This window comes from Oreochromis aureus, linkage group 10 (assembly GCF_013358895.1).
Source record: "Oreochromis aureus strain Israel breed Guangdong linkage group 10, ZZ_aureus, whole genome shotgun sequence".
In the NCBI taxonomy this organism is placed as follows: domain Eukaryota; kingdom Metazoa; phylum Chordata; class Actinopteri; order Cichliformes; family Cichlidae; genus Oreochromis; species Oreochromis aureus.
Window position 1 is genome coordinate 32971296 of NC_052951.1, and position 17389 is coordinate 32988684.

At 41.5% G+C, this 17389-nt stretch overlaps 1 protein-coding gene across 1 annotated transcript in view; it reads left to right on the forward strand.

Moving 5' to 3' along the window:
• Positions 1 to 17389, forward strand: part of LOC116335735 (glutamate receptor 1-like) — a 95541-nt gene that overhangs the window by 6272 nt on the left and 71880 nt on the right. The window lies entirely within an intron of this gene.

Sequence of the window (17389 nt, forward strand, 5' to 3'; positions counted from 1 at the left end):
AACATTTTTTGAAGTAAGACATAAACATGTTAATTTCTGCTGTAAAGAGATTTTATCAGGGAGTCTACAGGGACTGAGTCACGGTGCACATTCACTTTGATGATTGGCACTTTACCTGGACCTGACATTTCCCACGGCTGGCGGAGCGGACCGATGTCTCACAGTGAGACTTGCCTCCATAATGCAGAAAGTCTCTAACCTTGTTATCTTGAGCTCCTTTGTCGATCCAACCTGTCCTCACTCTCAACTTATCACATGACCCGTTGGTGTCACCGTGGCTTAAACATGTTTAAAAAGAGGCTCTGATCTTCTGAAAAAAGTGGAATGAGTATTGCTGGTGTTGTTGAGGAGTAAAATGCAACAAATGTTATTTATTACTGTGGCAACAAAGAAAATGTTGGAGGAGCTTGTTGCATTTTGACTCTAAAACTAAACAAGCAGTGTTGGTGCCGATATTTCAAATCAGTGACAGAAAACTTTAAAATAAGAAATAAAAGTGACACAAAGTGCAAAAAATTTAAAAAGGCTCAGATGAACCTTAACATAAGGAAGTAAACATAAAGTTGGTACCAACACTCAAATAAGAAATGCTTCATCGTGATCTCTGAGAAGCTCAACCTCAAGTATTAACATCGGTTTATTTATTCATATTCTGTCTTGAAGCAGTCAGTTTGAGCAGCTCCAGTCTCAGAATACTAAACAAAAAAATGCTAAAAACCAAGTTAATAAATGTAGAATATAAAATCAGCTCTCAGTGGTGCAGCTGTGCTCTGCAGCATTAAAACTAAATCTGGAGTGAAAGACAATTCGACTGCACATTACACAGGTAATAGTGTTGTTATGAGGGCAGATATTTCTTAATGACGTCCTCACCTCACTCATCCTCACCCAAATCATGTTTTACAGCCCAGTAGAACAGATAATCCCAAAAACGTGCTTCCAGTTCGATTGTGAAGTCTTTAGAATCAGTGCCATGTAGTTAATAAGCAACAAGTGCCTGTGTTTCTGCTGAGTCATGCTTTATACATGCGTAGAGCCGCACAGAGCCGGTCGTCCTCTCTCATCTGACAGAATCGTTGTCTTTGATTTGGACGGGGCTCAGTCAGGATCTCAAAGTTTGATATTCACAATCTCTTTTCCCCAGTTTTTCATCTTTATTAACCCTTAAAAGCACAGCCTGCTGGCTTGGATGCATTTGTTGATCTGAGTGTTTCAGGAAGACAAAGCGTCCGTCCATACGAACGTTTCTAGATACTTGGGAGGGATTTTGAACCAACGTGCTCTCTATTACCATCATTTACGTACAAAACAAATATCTTTATCTCCAGTTTGGTACCAAACACTTGGAGAAACAATGCTGAGGAGCACTAAAGCTGCTCTGGTGACTCAGCACCTCACTAAGATGCTTAGTTTTCCTATCAATGACCTAATTAAAACAACCAGTGTATCATAGGCCTCTATGAAGTGTTAGCCTATTGGTTGTTTGTAGCTGAGCTAGAAATGTTTTCAGTCAGTTATAAGTCAGTTTTTCTGTGCTGGTGTTTTGGGTTTGGCTTATTCCACCCGCTAAAGTTCCTGAAGGTGAGTTCATCGAGTCTCTGGATGTCTTTAAAATGAAAATTAATGAGAGAAAATGTGTGAAACAGCCAAAAGTAGCCAAAATGCTAACTATGCGTGCATCCATCAATCCATCCATTTTGTAGGTGCCGACTACTGTTTGTAAGTCAGCGAGCCCCGTCCGCCCCCCGTAGAGTCTGCCAAGAAGAATGGTTAGAGCTAAGTGTGATTGCAAAGAAAGATGGAACCAGAAATCACATCGCCTCGTCTGAGACAGGCCTGAGGGAGGGCTTCGTTGGCAAAAGCTGGGCAGAAGCCGTCCTCTGGACCTGGAGGAAGGGCAGTGAGGGTCCTGTGCTTTTAGCCCTCTGATTACCTGTAGTGTTTTGTTTATTATCATATTTCCAATTTTAATTATAATAAAAAATAATAGTCTTATCCTCGCAGTGCTACCACCTGTTCCAACAGGCCAGTTTCTTTGGGTGAAACAAAGCAGCCTCAGTGTCTGATGCTCTCCTAAAAACTCGTCGTCTGCTCGCTCCTCTGAGCAAACAGCAAACCACAAAGTGCAACTCCTGGTTTCCCCTTTTCTGCTGGTCAGCAGGTGCCTCTGAGTGTTTCCATGGAAATACTGGTTAGTGGGTGTCACCGATTGTTACCATGGAAACGCCGCTCAGTCGGTGTCGCCCATTGCTGCCATGGAAACACCAGTCAATGGGTGTTTTCTTGTTTAGAGACTGGCTCCGGAGCGAGCTGCTGTTTCTGTGTCCTGTGGGAAAATCAGGCTGCAGTCACTGACTCCTGTCTGTTGCTCTTAAAATGTCTCTTTTTTGCTTTTCCTTACTTCCTGTTGGCTCTCATGCTCCAATGGTGGAGGTTCTTATTAATGATGGCCACAGTTACTTTCAGATAATGAGGTAAGAATAAATACAAGTAATCTCAGACTCCTTTAAACACTTTGATTCGTGTAGCTTTTCCCTACTATTGGATGTGTATGATACCAGTAACATTGTCACCTCAGCCACTGAAACCCCAACCACCTGCTGAATAGCTGATAACTACACTTTAGTAAGTGTCTGAGAACTGAGGAAGCTACCTGTTGTTGCCAGCTGACACTCAGGTTCAGCCGCTCGTCTGCTTTGTTGTTTTATCAGCGCTCTGAATGTTTTCAGCCCAGACTCTGACTGCAGAGCTGCACTCTTGGAATATGAGCAGACTGTGGTTTGGACATATCTTCTTGAAAAAAAGCTGAATTTTCTCAGAAAAGACAAAAAACAACATTTGATAAATAGGCTTTCTACACTTCTCACATCAATAGCAGATCGTGCATTATGGGTTATCATTTGTGTAGAAAGATGGATTAAGACTGTGAGCACTTGCAGGTTGGTTGTGTTTTGTAGACGATCTGGCAGCCTGGGTGACATCAGACAAGCAAAACTAATAGATTCTTATCACTTATTCATAACAAAGTGTGAAGGCCATGAAAATCATGAGAGAACTAAAAGAGCAGGAGGGAGCCTGGAGATGGTCATGAAGCAGGTGAGAGAATGTGTACCGGCAGATGTGCTTGTTAATGCTAACTAATGAGCTAATCAGCTTCATTAGGAGGACACTGATTTAACAAAAGTCAGACTCAGAGCGCAGGTATCACATGCAGATAATCTGATTAGATTCTGCTGCAGGTATTTGCATATTCAGAGAAAAACTGATTTCTTTTAAACCTGAGTTAACATTTCTGTTCTGAAAGTGATACAATCATCTGTGCTTTAAAAAATAGATGTAACTTGTGTTTAGTGAGCTCAGGAGATGCTGTCAACAGAACCAGGCGAGCTGTTTTTATGCTGAGGTAAGCCAGCTGTCCGTTCCACCTTCGTGCAGTCGAGTTTTCATTTTTGTTCTTTCTACGTGTGAGATTTATTTTTCTTTCCTGAGCTCGGGTTCACTGTTGCCACGTTGTCGAGTGAAGCGGCTGTCAGTCACTCGCGCCGTCATCACGAGACTAATTCCTGATAAAAGTGAGAGTGAGCAGCTTGTGTCGGAGTCTCAGCGCTCGGAGAGATGTTTGTTTTTCTGCCTCAGAGCGCGCTGGAAAGACGCAGCCATGCTGCTCGGCGCCGACTCTAGAGTCTGTCTCGCAGGAGGCCGAGCTCAGTCTGTTTTACATTTCACACAACAGCAGACCGGGGAGAAAACGGGAGGGGAGGGGTTAACAGTAAGAGAGAAAAGAAGCAAGAGAGTGAGCGGGAACAGAGGAAAACAGGGGGAGACCAAGGCTGGTACAAAAAGCACAGAGAGGACAGTTTCTCATGTGGAATTATGATTTGAAATTCAGATTCAGCTGTGGAGAGGACATTTTGTCAGCTTTAGTCCTGAGCTGGCCAAACGACAAGTGAAACACAGACACTGACAGCAGGACTGCAGAAATCATAACCATGAATATAAGCTTCATTATTTAACATGAGCGTTAACGAGTTAGGATTTCCTGAAAGAGTTGGAGCTTGTCGGTTGCACGGGGTTCTCAGAGTTAGCGTCAGCCCTGGGTCCCTACCATTGTCTGGTTCCACTGTGGGATGTTTGTGGGTTCATTTGAGGGAGTGGGAGGCCCAAGTGGCAGTGGACAGAAGCCACAGGGAGAGGGATGAAGGGATGAAGCCAACAATCAGCTCACACCTCTGTCACATGTCAGTGAAGGCGGATCAGGTGAGAGACTTACGGCAATCCACAGATGAGGGCAGCTGCAGCCACCCATTAATGATTCTTCCACAGGTTCACAGATGGGAATCTTTGTTGGTCGATGTTTTTGACCAAATGTTCCCTTTCCATTGTCTTGACTCAAGCTGGACTAAACAGCGAGCGAGATCAGTGGAAGGGAAAAGGTGATCTGCTGCATAGAAAAGTGACGCGCTTGATTTATATCACAGGACAAAATGAGAGCTTTGGATTGACAATTAATGCAAAACTCTTTATCTAGGTTTCATTGTGTTTCATTGTGTTTCATTGTGCTGGAAACCAAATTTGTAATTAAATAAAAAAATCTGATTAATTGCTCAGCCCCAGTTGACGGTGAAATTACTCCCTGCAGGTCTGTGTGAGTGCAGCCCAAAGATTTCACATAAAAGGATGCTGTGACATCACCCACTGATTTGTGGCCTACTAGTTTTGCTCTCATATGATTAATGGACCAATTGTTACAGCCTTAAATTAAATCAGTTAAAAGCTGACATTTCTCTGGCTCTGTAAAAATAACAGTGATGATGATTGCTGGGTAACGTTGTGGCTGTTCCTGTATAATCAAAACTGATTGAAAGGACTTTAAAAAGACGACTTTCTAAGACGTCCAATCAAAGTTGAGATTTGGTTAAAAAGTAAAATACACTTCATGTCTTAGTTTGGTTACAAAGAAAAAGGACTTCAGAGCGTATGAGACGACAGAGTCACCACTGTGTCATCCCAGCATGTCGGAGCAGTACAACTGTGACGCACAAATGTAGGAGTGGGTTTGATTAGAATTTAGCAGTTCTGATCCCGTTATCGATATCACCAGTCTAACCGGTTATCGATTCCCATCACTACACAAATGGTAAATAGTCCAATTTTTAAAGGTTTTTAAAGTTCTTATATAGTTTACTGCAGAACACAAAGCATTCTTTATAACATGCTTTATTCACCCATTCATACAAGCACTTTTTTCTACGCTTTCTATGTAACATTCATACTCTGATGAACTTGGGATTCAGTATCAAGCCCAAGAGTACTTTGGTATGCAGACTTGAGCAACCAGGGATTGGACCACCAACCTTTGATTGGTGGTTGGTGGTTCTGTAGCTCAAGACATTAAACCCTGGGGGGAATTATATGTAAATATGTTTTTACATTTGAAACAATGAAAAAAACTCATAAAATCAAATTCCAGGTTATAGTTCTATAAATACACAATGAAATAAACAGGCAAAACTAACAGTTCTGACTCAAATGCAACCCGATTTTAACTTTCATTGAGACGTATCATGAAGCCATCTGTTAGACCTCTAACCAACAGAAAATTGCTCAGTGGGTAAATGTGCGCTCATGGCTGTAATGAGGTTGAATTCATGTCTTTGTAACAGCGTGAAAAGATGACTTTTAACTTTCACCTTACAGCCAAATTTAGACATAAAGGGATAATCTCACCACAGCGAGTCACAATAGTTCACTAGCAAGCGTGCCAATACGTGACACAAAGAGTGGAAACATTTAGTGAGAAAAATCTCAACCAGATCTCAAAGCTTTTTGAGTCTTTGTGGAAGAGAAAAGGGTAGAGCGATGGGTGGAATAAACCAGAGGACAGAAAGGGAAGCTAAACGAGTGAGACAGAAACGCTGTAAGAGAGGGTGAGAGAAATGAAGACAAGTGGCTTCACAGGAGAAGACAGAGACAGATAATGAAAAGGGCAAACAAGAGGGAGACAAAGAGATGGATGGAAGGAGACAGAGAGAGAGTCAGAAAGACAGATAGATAGAGGAAGGGTTTTTCGGTAGTATCCAGGGGGCAGTGGGGATCAGCTCAGGTGTTGCAGCTCCATTATTCAGACTCCGTTCACGTCTGGTTTAGAAAAATAACCTGCAGCACCGAGCAGAATCAGGACACACCTTCCTTCTCAGGTTAATTCCAGTTTATTATAACTGAGGTCTTAATTTTGATCCATTGATTTCTTTTAAGATTTTCATTTCTTTTGCTCATTCATCCTGTTGGGGACATTTGAGACATTTAATCTGGAGAGAATCATGTGATCTTGGTATGGGCCATTGTTGGTGGATGCTTATTGCTTGTTGGATAAAGCCTCTATAGTTCACGCTCATCTTCATCTGATTCTTGCCTTGGGCTGTTTGTTAGTGATCCCTTCCAGATCAGGTTTGTAGTGTATGTGGTGCCAGAGACTGTTGCCATCAGGTCGTGCACTGCCATACAGTGTTTCAGTGGGTGGCATATATCAAAGGTATTCACATGACTACTAAGTATCTCAGAAGAACATAAGGAGTAACTGCCATAAACTGTAATTCCTGTAACTCCACTTGAAGGTGAATCCGTCCTCATATACTCAGTAATGAAAATATCCAGATGTAAGATGATCAGAGTTATTGCCTCCCTTTATATCAACTGTACAGGTTATGAATTTGTTATGAGTCATCAACTTGAGTTTTTTAAGGCTTAAACTTGGCTATTTGGATTGACAGGTGGATGATGACACAGGTGGCTGTAGCTGACTGTACTACTGACTGTACTAGGCATTATGGTAGGGTCTTAATCTTACAATATTAAGCATCTTGAGGTGACTGTTCTTGTGATTTGGCACTGTGCAAATAAAATAAAATTGAATAGGTTCCACCACAGCTAACTGGAGTGAGTGACCTGGACCTTTGGACCATGTTTGTGGCTGAGTGTTTAAGCCTGTTTGTTACTCTCTTACTTATATGTTTATGTCTCTGTAATAGATGCAGTTCACAGATGCAGGTTGACAACTAACCATTTAAAGTAACTTATTGCAACACATCAACATGGCAGTAGCTAAGATGCTAACTCTGAAGCTTCAAATTGCTGAGCAGGTTACATTTCAATGCTTCGGTTGTGTTAACAACCCAGGAAATCTGCAGAAAGTGTTAAATACTTTTCATTTGTTTCTGCATCTGATTGCTGACTATTGGGAGAAGTCACACACCAGTAAACTGTACGTTGGATTGTTGTAGCAGTTGATGGTGAATTTTTAATTAGCTTATCCATCTGTCCGGTTTTACACCACACTGCATTAATTAAATCAATGGCATATTTGAAGTTGTAGTTGTTATTTACAGCTGAGAAGTGCTAACAAAAATATGATGCGAATAAAAACTCATTCTGCACTAAATCGTCCGTTCTGTTGTGAATGTGAAACTGTAATTAAATTGCCTCATTAAAAGCTTACAGTACAAACAGTGTGCACAAAATCAGACATTTGTCTCATTTTTGTTGTTTTTTTGTGCCCATTACTTTTCCACTGATTACATTTCCCCTTCACAACAGACTCAGTGTCAGCTGCCTGTACATCAACAATGTACAGTACAGAAAGTAGGGTGCATCTGTGCAGTGGGATGGTGGGAGAACAGCTGAGCACCACAAGGGATTTGTGAACAGAGAGATTGTATGAATGAAAAAAGCTTCACGGAAAAACCTGCAGCTGCGCCTCTGCTGCTGGAGCTTCATCAGTGCAACTCTGCAGTTACTGTAAATGGAAAATAGGTTCAAAAGGATATTTATAATCAGTGATATCAGTGATGTATTTCCATGTAATCTCACAATAAATTCCCTACAGTTGGCAACAAAGTTACTAAGCTCTGTCATCCTTAACTTCAAAGACAAAAGAAGAAAGCACTATTAGCATTTTCCTCTAGAAATCTCTGTGGTGTAACATCAAACTTGAAAGGTTAATGTCAGTTAGTTCTAAATAAATTAAATGATTTCAATATTTGTTTCCATATCTTTATTTAGATTATTATGCTTTGTAATCTCAGTGTTATTAAACACCAGGAGATACCAATGTGGCTAACTCTTTTTAGTTGAACTAACCAACTAATGACAAACCCCACCAACCAGCCAAGCCCACAATCCCAAACTGTAGGGCCAAGAACCCTAATGTTACCAAATCCACCTAATGCTAAACCTAATCCCAGCTCACTCACTGATCCCAGCTAACCCACGCAACTGACAACAAACCTAAATAACCAGCCGATCAGCCTACCACACTTTTCCCCCAATGCGACCAACCATCCCACCACACTAACCCAATCTAACCAAACCCACCTATCCACCCTACCTCAAGCACTTATCCCCACCAACCTCAAACCATTCCACACAACTGACAACAAATTCAAACAACCTGCTGACACTAATCAACACAATCAACAAGCTGACACAACCAACCAAACATCCACCTTTGTCACCCCATGCAACCAAATCCACCTACCCCACTTCTCGTCCGTCACTCTATCAAACCAACACAACCTTAACAAACAACCAGCTCCTCTAAACCATCTGAATCATTCCAAGCAAAGACCCCAAGAGAATAAATGCCGGCTAATTAAGTTATTAATTTTACAGAAAACAAGACTTCTTAACAAAAGATATTATCTTCACAATAAGCAGCACCTGTTTCCTATTTTTGAAAAACAGATAAACTAATAATTTAATCTTCTTACCAACACAGACCAGAAAATGTTGCCACAGAGAAAGAGAAATCTAGTTTGGTTTTGTGAGAAAGACTTTTGACTGTTTGGTTTGCCAACAACTTTTGAACACCTGATTGAACCACCAAATTATAAAATGATAAGTATATAATGCCACACTTTACATCAGCCATAAACAAAAGTAGTCGAGATGTTCTGCTCTCCGTGTCAGTCATGTCCTTTATGAAGATTGACACATACAAATAATGCAGGGCCAGCTTCCTGTCTCAGCCATCAGACAGCCGGTGACAAAACCTGTGATGTGTCTCACCCTCGACATGGCTTACATCTGTCAGACTGCGTTTATTGTAAGCCTGAACCCTCAGAGGATTCTGTCTCCCCAGTATGAAACTCAATTTCTTTACATCCTCACGTTTTTTCACCGTATTATTTTCATTTGCATGTTTTTCATGCTTTGGATATTATCCGTCAGTTTGTATTTGACTCTCCTGCAGACCATGCACCTGCACTCTAATGCATTTATTTTCCTCTCGGTTATTCTAATGCCTGCTAGTGTTTTTTTATCAGTGTGTTTCTAGAGTATCTAACACTGAGTATGTTCACGTATACGTCGTCAAACACCTTCTGCTTTTGAGACCAGAGAATGTTAAAACATGGTGGGTGACAGCTCACTGTTTGTGCCTCATCAGCCTTGTTTCCTTTATGTTCGCCTGCTGCTGTTTGTATTAATATGTAAAGAAAACTGGTTAAATGCTACTTTATTCAGCTTACATTCAACTGCATTTCCTCAATGAAGCTACAGCCACCAACTGTTCCACAACATGTGACGCAGCATTAAAGGAGGAGCTAGTGTAGAAGTGGGCTGCAAAGCGGCTTGTAGATATGGAGCTAGTGTAGACTTAGCTGCTCCTCATTTCCCAGCATGCTGTGACACACTAACACTGTATGTAATGTTTGAGAATAATTAATAAATGGTTTTGAGGCATCATGAATAATGTTGGTATATATTTGTATATTTTGTATAAACACAGACGGAAATAGCAAAAACGAGGTTTTGAACTGGTTTCGAACTTCGTATTTAGTCCCGGTGTTAGTGTAATATCCAAGAAAAGCACCATCACCACAGATACTATCCAGAGGTCCAGTTCAAGGACACCAGTTAGCAGAGGTGAAGCAGTTACCGAGATAGATGCCACATGTCAGTTACTTAAAGCTCCCTGCTTTATGCCTGTGAGTATTTTCTGGGGTAAACAGTCCATGAGAACAAAACTTTCTGTTAACATTTTAGTTTCTGCAGTAAAGACGTTTTAATCTGGGATGATCATGTGGATTAATTCGTTTTCAGGACCGGCCTCAAATGGCTACTTGAAGAACTTGAGTTTTTGGCACTTCCATGGTGGCTTCAAGACATGCTTGCTGGAAAGATTCCGAGGATTTTGTTATCTTTCTCCAGAGCCGGATAAGTTGTCCCCACTGTTTCCTGTTTTTGCTAAGCTACACTAACTGCCTTCTGGCTTTGGCCTTTAACTGACACACACGAGAGAAGGATCAATCTCCTCATCTCACTCTCAGCAAGGTGGCAGATAAGCTTTAATGAGTTGACTCTTGAGGTCGAGAACAGAGCAAAATACGTGGGACTGAGGTCGTGACTTTTTACAGTCACTGCAGAGCAGCAGAGGAGAGCGGATGATGGAGAGAAGCCTGGATCTTAATAAAGATTTTGCAGCAATAATAAAAACATCGTGTTTCAAAGGAACCCGAATGCAGTCTTTGCCAGTATGTCACCATGTCTCATTCATGCCAGCAAATCGGCCTGAATTGAATGGAGGTGGACTGAATAGAAGTGAAATGAATTGAGTCAGGACAGGCAGAGAGAGGGATGGGGGTTAGAGCAAGCATCCCAGTGTAGCAGAGCATGTAACAGGGTTGTGAATGGAGCTTTAACCTGAGTGTGACCCCGTGTTAACACAGGCTCAGACTCTGCTGATGGCTCCATGAACTCGCACCCCACCGCATCTTGAAAATCCGCGACGGCACCGTTTTATGAAGAAATATGGAGCTTATTTTATTTTTTCTTATGCTGAAGTAATGGTTCGGGGCTGAGCGGCAGAAAATCCATCCGTCAGCAGAGAAGAAATGAAGTGGAGGAAAGTACTCCGAGCACAGAAAATGAAGTTTCTTTTATTTTGGTTAAGGTAATTTTTGGGGCTGTTAAATTGCTTTGCGACACCGCTCACCTGCAGGATTGTGAAATTAAACAAGTGTCAAACTGAATTTTACTGCAGCAAACATATAAAACACTGTTTGATTTTCAGGGAAAATATGAAGCGTCTCTGTTGCTGAGCTAGTCTGTTACATTTAAGGAAGAGTGACTATTCCTTGGCTCTTATTTTACTTTATGATCGGCTTGGATCCCAAATAGTTTACAGCTTCATGTCAAGGCAGAGACAAGCAAACAATGAAGTCAAGGTAAAAATAAATTAATTAATAAAAATAAATACATAGAATGACGAGGACAAAAGTCTATAAATGAACAATCACTGAAAATGTTGTCTAGAAATCAGACATTGTTATATATGTGATATTTTTATCCTTCCATCAGAAATGACTCCTGATATTTGATTCCACCCTACCTGTCCTCTCTTCCTCACCTTTGTTATGGAGTGTCTGTAGCTTTGGATAGCTGACCGCCGATATTTAACCTCATCTACCTAAACTACCTCCCCTTTAACTCTGTGTCCTTCTCATTCACAATGAGACATTCTTGACCTTCTTTATACCTCTCCAGCAACACTTGTGTTAACCGATCTGGTAAAAAAGCCCACTGCCCTCTCTCATAGATGCCTGCATACCTTCACAGGTATGTCATGTGGACCAGCCAGCATTCCACTCCTCACCCTCTTCATTAAGAGCTCTCACCCCTTCTTACTAATTTTTCGCACTTCCTGATTGAACTGTTCTTCACCCATCTATCCTCCTCTCATTTTAATTCACGAGCTTCTCAAATTACTTGATCATCTCAGAAGACTCTTCACTTGTTAGATCTCTAACCACCAAACTGAGTCCTCACCAGAATTAGGTAAACTAATGTTCGCTAATATTACTCGGAAACTCGGATTTTGATTATGGAGACTGTTTGGCCAAACAGGCATTTGATCAAGTTCAGCAGAAACCCTAAGCTGTCTATTTGTATGTTATCATATCAGTTTATCATAAGAGTTGGCTATAGAAGGTTTTTATGCTGACTTTTGTTGGCATGATGCCAGGTCTCTCTTGGAAATGAGATTTTTACCTGGATAAATTAAAGGACTAATAATAAAAATAATAAGAAGAAGAAGAACAAAAAAAAAAGAAATGAAAAAGAAAAAAGAAAGCTAGCATTGCTGTGAAATCAACTATCTTCCATAGGCTAAGTGTTTGTATGGCTAATGCTATATAAGCATGAGTAATGTTATAGCTCATAGAAACAGTGCATTTAAATAAGCTGTCTGCCTCCACCATGTCATTGACTATTTTTAATAAAGCACTTTACGTTTAAGTAAATGACGTACTCATTAAGTTTTTCATTTATGTCTTATTTATTTATTATTGAGGTATCAAACTTAGTTTCAAGCACTGGTGCATTCTACTGGTGTTTGTACTGATTACCACATTTCTGCTGTTATGACCTCTCTGCTTTCTACAGTAAAAACCAGCATGGAGGCAGTTAGCTAGCTAGCTGTAACTTTGCCCAAGTCCCCCTTGTCATTCCACACAGGTGTACAGTATATACAGCACACTGCTCTCTCAGCTCTTATACAACATATACGCATACAACAGAACAACATTACAGTTTATATCTCATTGCTGTTTCAGCCAGTGTTAGCGCACACGTGGAGTGTGACTGCAGTTCATTAATCTCGAAGGTGTTCTGAGGTGACGCAGAGGTCTTTTAAAGTTTGAGTTTTCACACTTCATCAGACGGAGCAGCTGTAATATCGCAGCTCCTCCTCTGAATCCTCAGCAGTTTAACTTTGCACATTAAATATCAGCTGTAATCACTGAGCAGCAGCAGCATGGGAGCCAGCTCACTCACATTTTAACTCACCCCCCTCCCCGAGGGCCAGATGAAGATGGGAGGAGGAGGAGGAAGGAGGCAGGGAAGGAGACGGAGGAGAAATTAAATGGTGATTCTCACTGCCAGGACTCGCCTTATCAGGAGCGTACAGATTGAGACGACAGAAGGAAGGAACATGACTGCCCCGCTCCCCATAGTTAGTGTTATTTGTTGTTTATTGGTGTAGAAAATAAAAAATAAAGAGCGCATCGTGTCGGACACACTGAGACAGGAAGCCGGTGGAAAGAGAGGAGCGAGAGAGAGAGAGACAGGAAGAGAGAGGGAGGGCTGATTTGGGTTGCTGGTGACATTTCGCCCTTGAGGACTCACTTGTAGTTACACGCTCAGTTGAATGCCTCAAATGTGAAATGAGGATAAAGTGCAGCCCTGAAAAAAAGAACGCTGCGTGTATCGCCTGGAAAGACGTTTTATCTTCAACAACGCAGTTTGGCAAATAATGGCAGAAAGGAAAAGCCGTCTGTCAGACACGAGGGCTAGCTGCAGGGAGGGAGGGGATTATCTTTAATTAATAATCTTAATCTCTAATTTCATGTCGGACAAACAGAAGCAATATCAGATGCCAGAGTGGCAGGATAAAAGAGTAGGATTCAGATTGTATTCAGAGTGGAAATAACAAAGGAGGAGAGAGGAAAACTAAAGTGCAGGGTTTTAGAAAGGAGCAGGAAACATCTCACTGTCCACTCACAAGCAAACGCTAAATGTTGGATTAAACACAGAATCTGAATTCTGAACATGCTGATGTCTGCTTCCTGACTTCAGAGAGGTCAAAGGTCATAGTCAGGGCATGTGGTTTTCCTTGTGTTTAAAACAACTGTACTGCATTAGAACTATAATTTTCAGTACTGATCTTCTTCATGTGTTTGGTTTTGTTTCAGTTAGGGACGAGGACATTGGGCTGTAACATACCAGTAGCAGAGCAACTTAATTATTTGATGGAGAAAAATAATATCACAGACATTTTTCAGTCTGTTTTTGCACATTTTAATGTTTCTGGTGACATGTTGATAGCAGCAGAGAATTCACAGTTTTAGTTTTATTGGAGCCCGTCTCTGCCTTTGATACTGTTGATCACAGCGTCATGATAAACAGGCTTAATGACTTGTTTGTGATCAAAAATATATATCTGTCTAGGAGAATCAAGTGACTTCTGCCTTTCGGGATACCTCAAGGATCTGTTTTGGGTCCTATTCTCTTTTTGCTTTACAAACTAGACGTTATATTAATACTTCTTATCATGCTGATGACATTCAGTTATACTTTTCAGTCAGAGACTTTATATATAGTTTTATACATTGTCTACTTTAAGTATTTGCTAAAAGAATTCAAACTATTAAATGAAAACTTCCTTCATGTAAACACTGATAAAACAGAAACTGTGATTATTGCTCCTGATCGTGAGATTTCAGAAATTAGGGGCTATATCTTCTTTTAAATCTTCTCCTCTTCAGTCAAGCCTCAGAAATTTGGGTGTCATAGCTACCAGGTCCTTTGCATCCATCCTGCAGGTATGAGGAAAAAACCTCAGATTTTGCTTCCAGGAAATGCGCTTAGGCCATGTGAATAAGCAGGCTGCCTGGGAAGATTAATTAATAAAGGTTTATTTAAAGTGAAAGCAGAGTTCTGTTGATTTAACTTTGTAGTAAGTTTTGGTTCAATTTTTTATTATAAGAGATTCAGTGAATTCACATAAATAAGGAGGACCAATTTTTTTTTAAATTTTTTCAATAATTTAACTGATATCAACCTTTTTCTTAGTTTGTTTGAATTTATTGTCACTGTTCCAGAATAACAAAGAAATTAAATCACCATGAAAAACTTTGAGCTTTCATCAGTCATTTTAGTTGCCCATAGGGGCGATCGTGGCTCAAGAGTTGGGAGTTCGCCTTGTAATCGGAAGGTTGCCGGTTCGAGCCCCGGCTTGGTCAGTCTCGGTCGTTGTGTCCTTGGGCAAGACACTTCACCTGTTGCCTACTGGTGGTGGTCAGAGGGCCCGGTGGCGCCAGTGTCCGGCAGCCTCGCCCCTGTCAGTGCGCCCCAGGGTGGCTGTGGCCACAACGTAGCTGCCATCACCAGTGTGTGAATGGGTGAATGACTGGATATGGAAAGTGCTTTGCGGTCCTTAGGGACTAGAAAAGCGCTATACAAATACAGGCCATTTACCATAAGCCAACAACAAGATCAATACTGACCCATACAGATGTTTGTCTGATTTGTCTTCTTCTTCTGCTAAATAAAGGCTCAGTGGTTCACGCAGCTTTTGTTATCTCTGCAGTGAATTGTGGTTCTGAGGTTCTGAGCTCTGAGCTGACAGATGGGATTTGAACCTGCAACTGTAGGCGGGTAAGACATGTAGGGAGGCTCTAGATCAGCATGTCTGATTCAGATTCAGAAGACTTTATTCATCCCCGAGGGGCACTTGAGAGTCTGTATAACATTTTGTGTGTGTGTGTGTGTGTGTGTGTGTGTGTGTGTGTGTGTGTGTGCTGCATCACCCTAAGGAAGGCAGTCATTTAATTCATTATTCAGCATTGCTACTAAACACATAAATTAGAGCCTGAGGTCGGGCTGAGTTCACAGTGCCGCTCAGATCACTGCGAGTCGGAATTAAAATTTCATCTCTTCTAATTTTATTTGAACTGAGAATCTCACTGTTGGCCTCTTAGTCCTGTTAGTCCTGGACACCTGGTTGTTCCAGAGCCTTTAACACCGAATAAATGACAAAACCAAGTGTAGTTACCGTACACTGTACATGTAGCCACTGTGACAGCACTCTGAAGCTAAAGTAGCACCAGCAGCTCCTCACGTTGGTATCCATTCACAACACTTGTTGAATAAAAGATAAATCCTAATATATTTTTAAAGCTTAGCTATAAAAGCATTCCCCCCTTTGCAGAATGGAAGTGAGCTATTACATACTTTTTATGCATTTGTTTGTTTGCAGTGTGCTGTAAGCATGTTTATTTCTGCTGTAAAGTCAGACAATTTAACATTGGACTCAGCTGGACTGTTGGGATTTATGCTGTGAAACCACCCAAGTTTAAAAAGTCTAAGAATATAAACTTAGATGGATAGGGGACATTTAAAGGGTATTTATACAGAGGGCTCATGTCTTCATCACTCCAGTGTCTGTGAACTTTGAAGTTCCCATTTTGGGCTTTTTATAATGTCACACACTTCCAGCTGAATCTCTCCCTGTACGTCACCTCAGATCAAATAAACGGTGTATATAAATGTCACTATGAAAGCTTTGGTGCTGGAGTTACTCCTCGTTCTGTTTCTGACCTGACTCGATGTCACTCTGTTAGAAGCGACAGTGACTCGCGCTGGCCGAGTGACAGAACCCCAAACGGCGCACTGAGACAGTGACCTGATCGTCAGCTGTGTGTCTCCGGGCCGTCCTGTTTGCTCGGTGGAGGAGAGTAAACAGTCGTGGAGGATGACGGTGAAAGCCTCAGGTTAAAAGACATCCTCACAATTACCCGCCTGTTCCCCTGGGCGGAAGAGTCCTTCCTTCCTCTTCTCTCTCCCTGCAAACATGAGGGTGATGATGATTATTCATCACAGACAGGCAGATCTGCAGAGATGGACCGGCGTGTCAGGAGGATGCACGGCTCTGTGGGTAGATGCGGTCTCAGCTGCGGGCCCCGTGGCGCTTGGCGTCGTCGACTGTGGGCTGTGTTTAAATAAAGCTCTGTCTAAAAGCCTCAGGTGGCGAGGACTGAGCTGTCTGACTGGAGGAGCCTCCGTGGGTACGAGGCGAGGTCAGCTCATTCGCTGAGACGCTGTGATCGATGTCCTCGTTCACTGTTTGGCTCCCTAACATTAAAGGTGGCTGTGGTTTAAACATCTGTGTTGGAGACAGGAAGTGTGAATATTCACTGACCTCATAAAAACAACTTGTTGATTTCTCCAGCAGGTAGTGAACCCATGCAGGACTTTTGATTGGTGTTACAGTAAATCAGGTACATCTGATATGAATCTTTACTTTATTTACCAGCTTTAAGGTTACACTTGCACTGTGGTTAAAATGTGTCCTGGCCTTGTTTTTAGTAGGTTTTAGCATCTAAACTTAAGCAGCAAGTGAAAGTAACATGAGTGGAAATTAAACAAGTCATTAAGAGGGAAATAAACTGAAGTGCCAAACACAAAGATGGAAACTGGGTCTAATAAAAGTATAACTAATGGCATCACACATACCTGCACTCTCCTGTATTTTTGGAACATCTCCCAGTGGTCTCCAATGTTTCTATTTGCCAGGCCCTCAAACTTTCTTCTGACTAATGTGAAAACAATTACATTTGTTTTCATGTGTGTTTAATGCACCCAAGGTACCAGAGTACCTATGAACCAGTCCGCTCACAAATACAGTTTCCACCTATCTGTCAGCACAACCAGGCAACACACAGCCAGGTCCAGGCTGTGTTCAGCTGATCTGCTGTCTCAGCTGTTCTTGGACACCTTCTGCTGCCAAAATGCAAAGACATCATAACTGGATGAGACTTCAGAAACACACAGAATT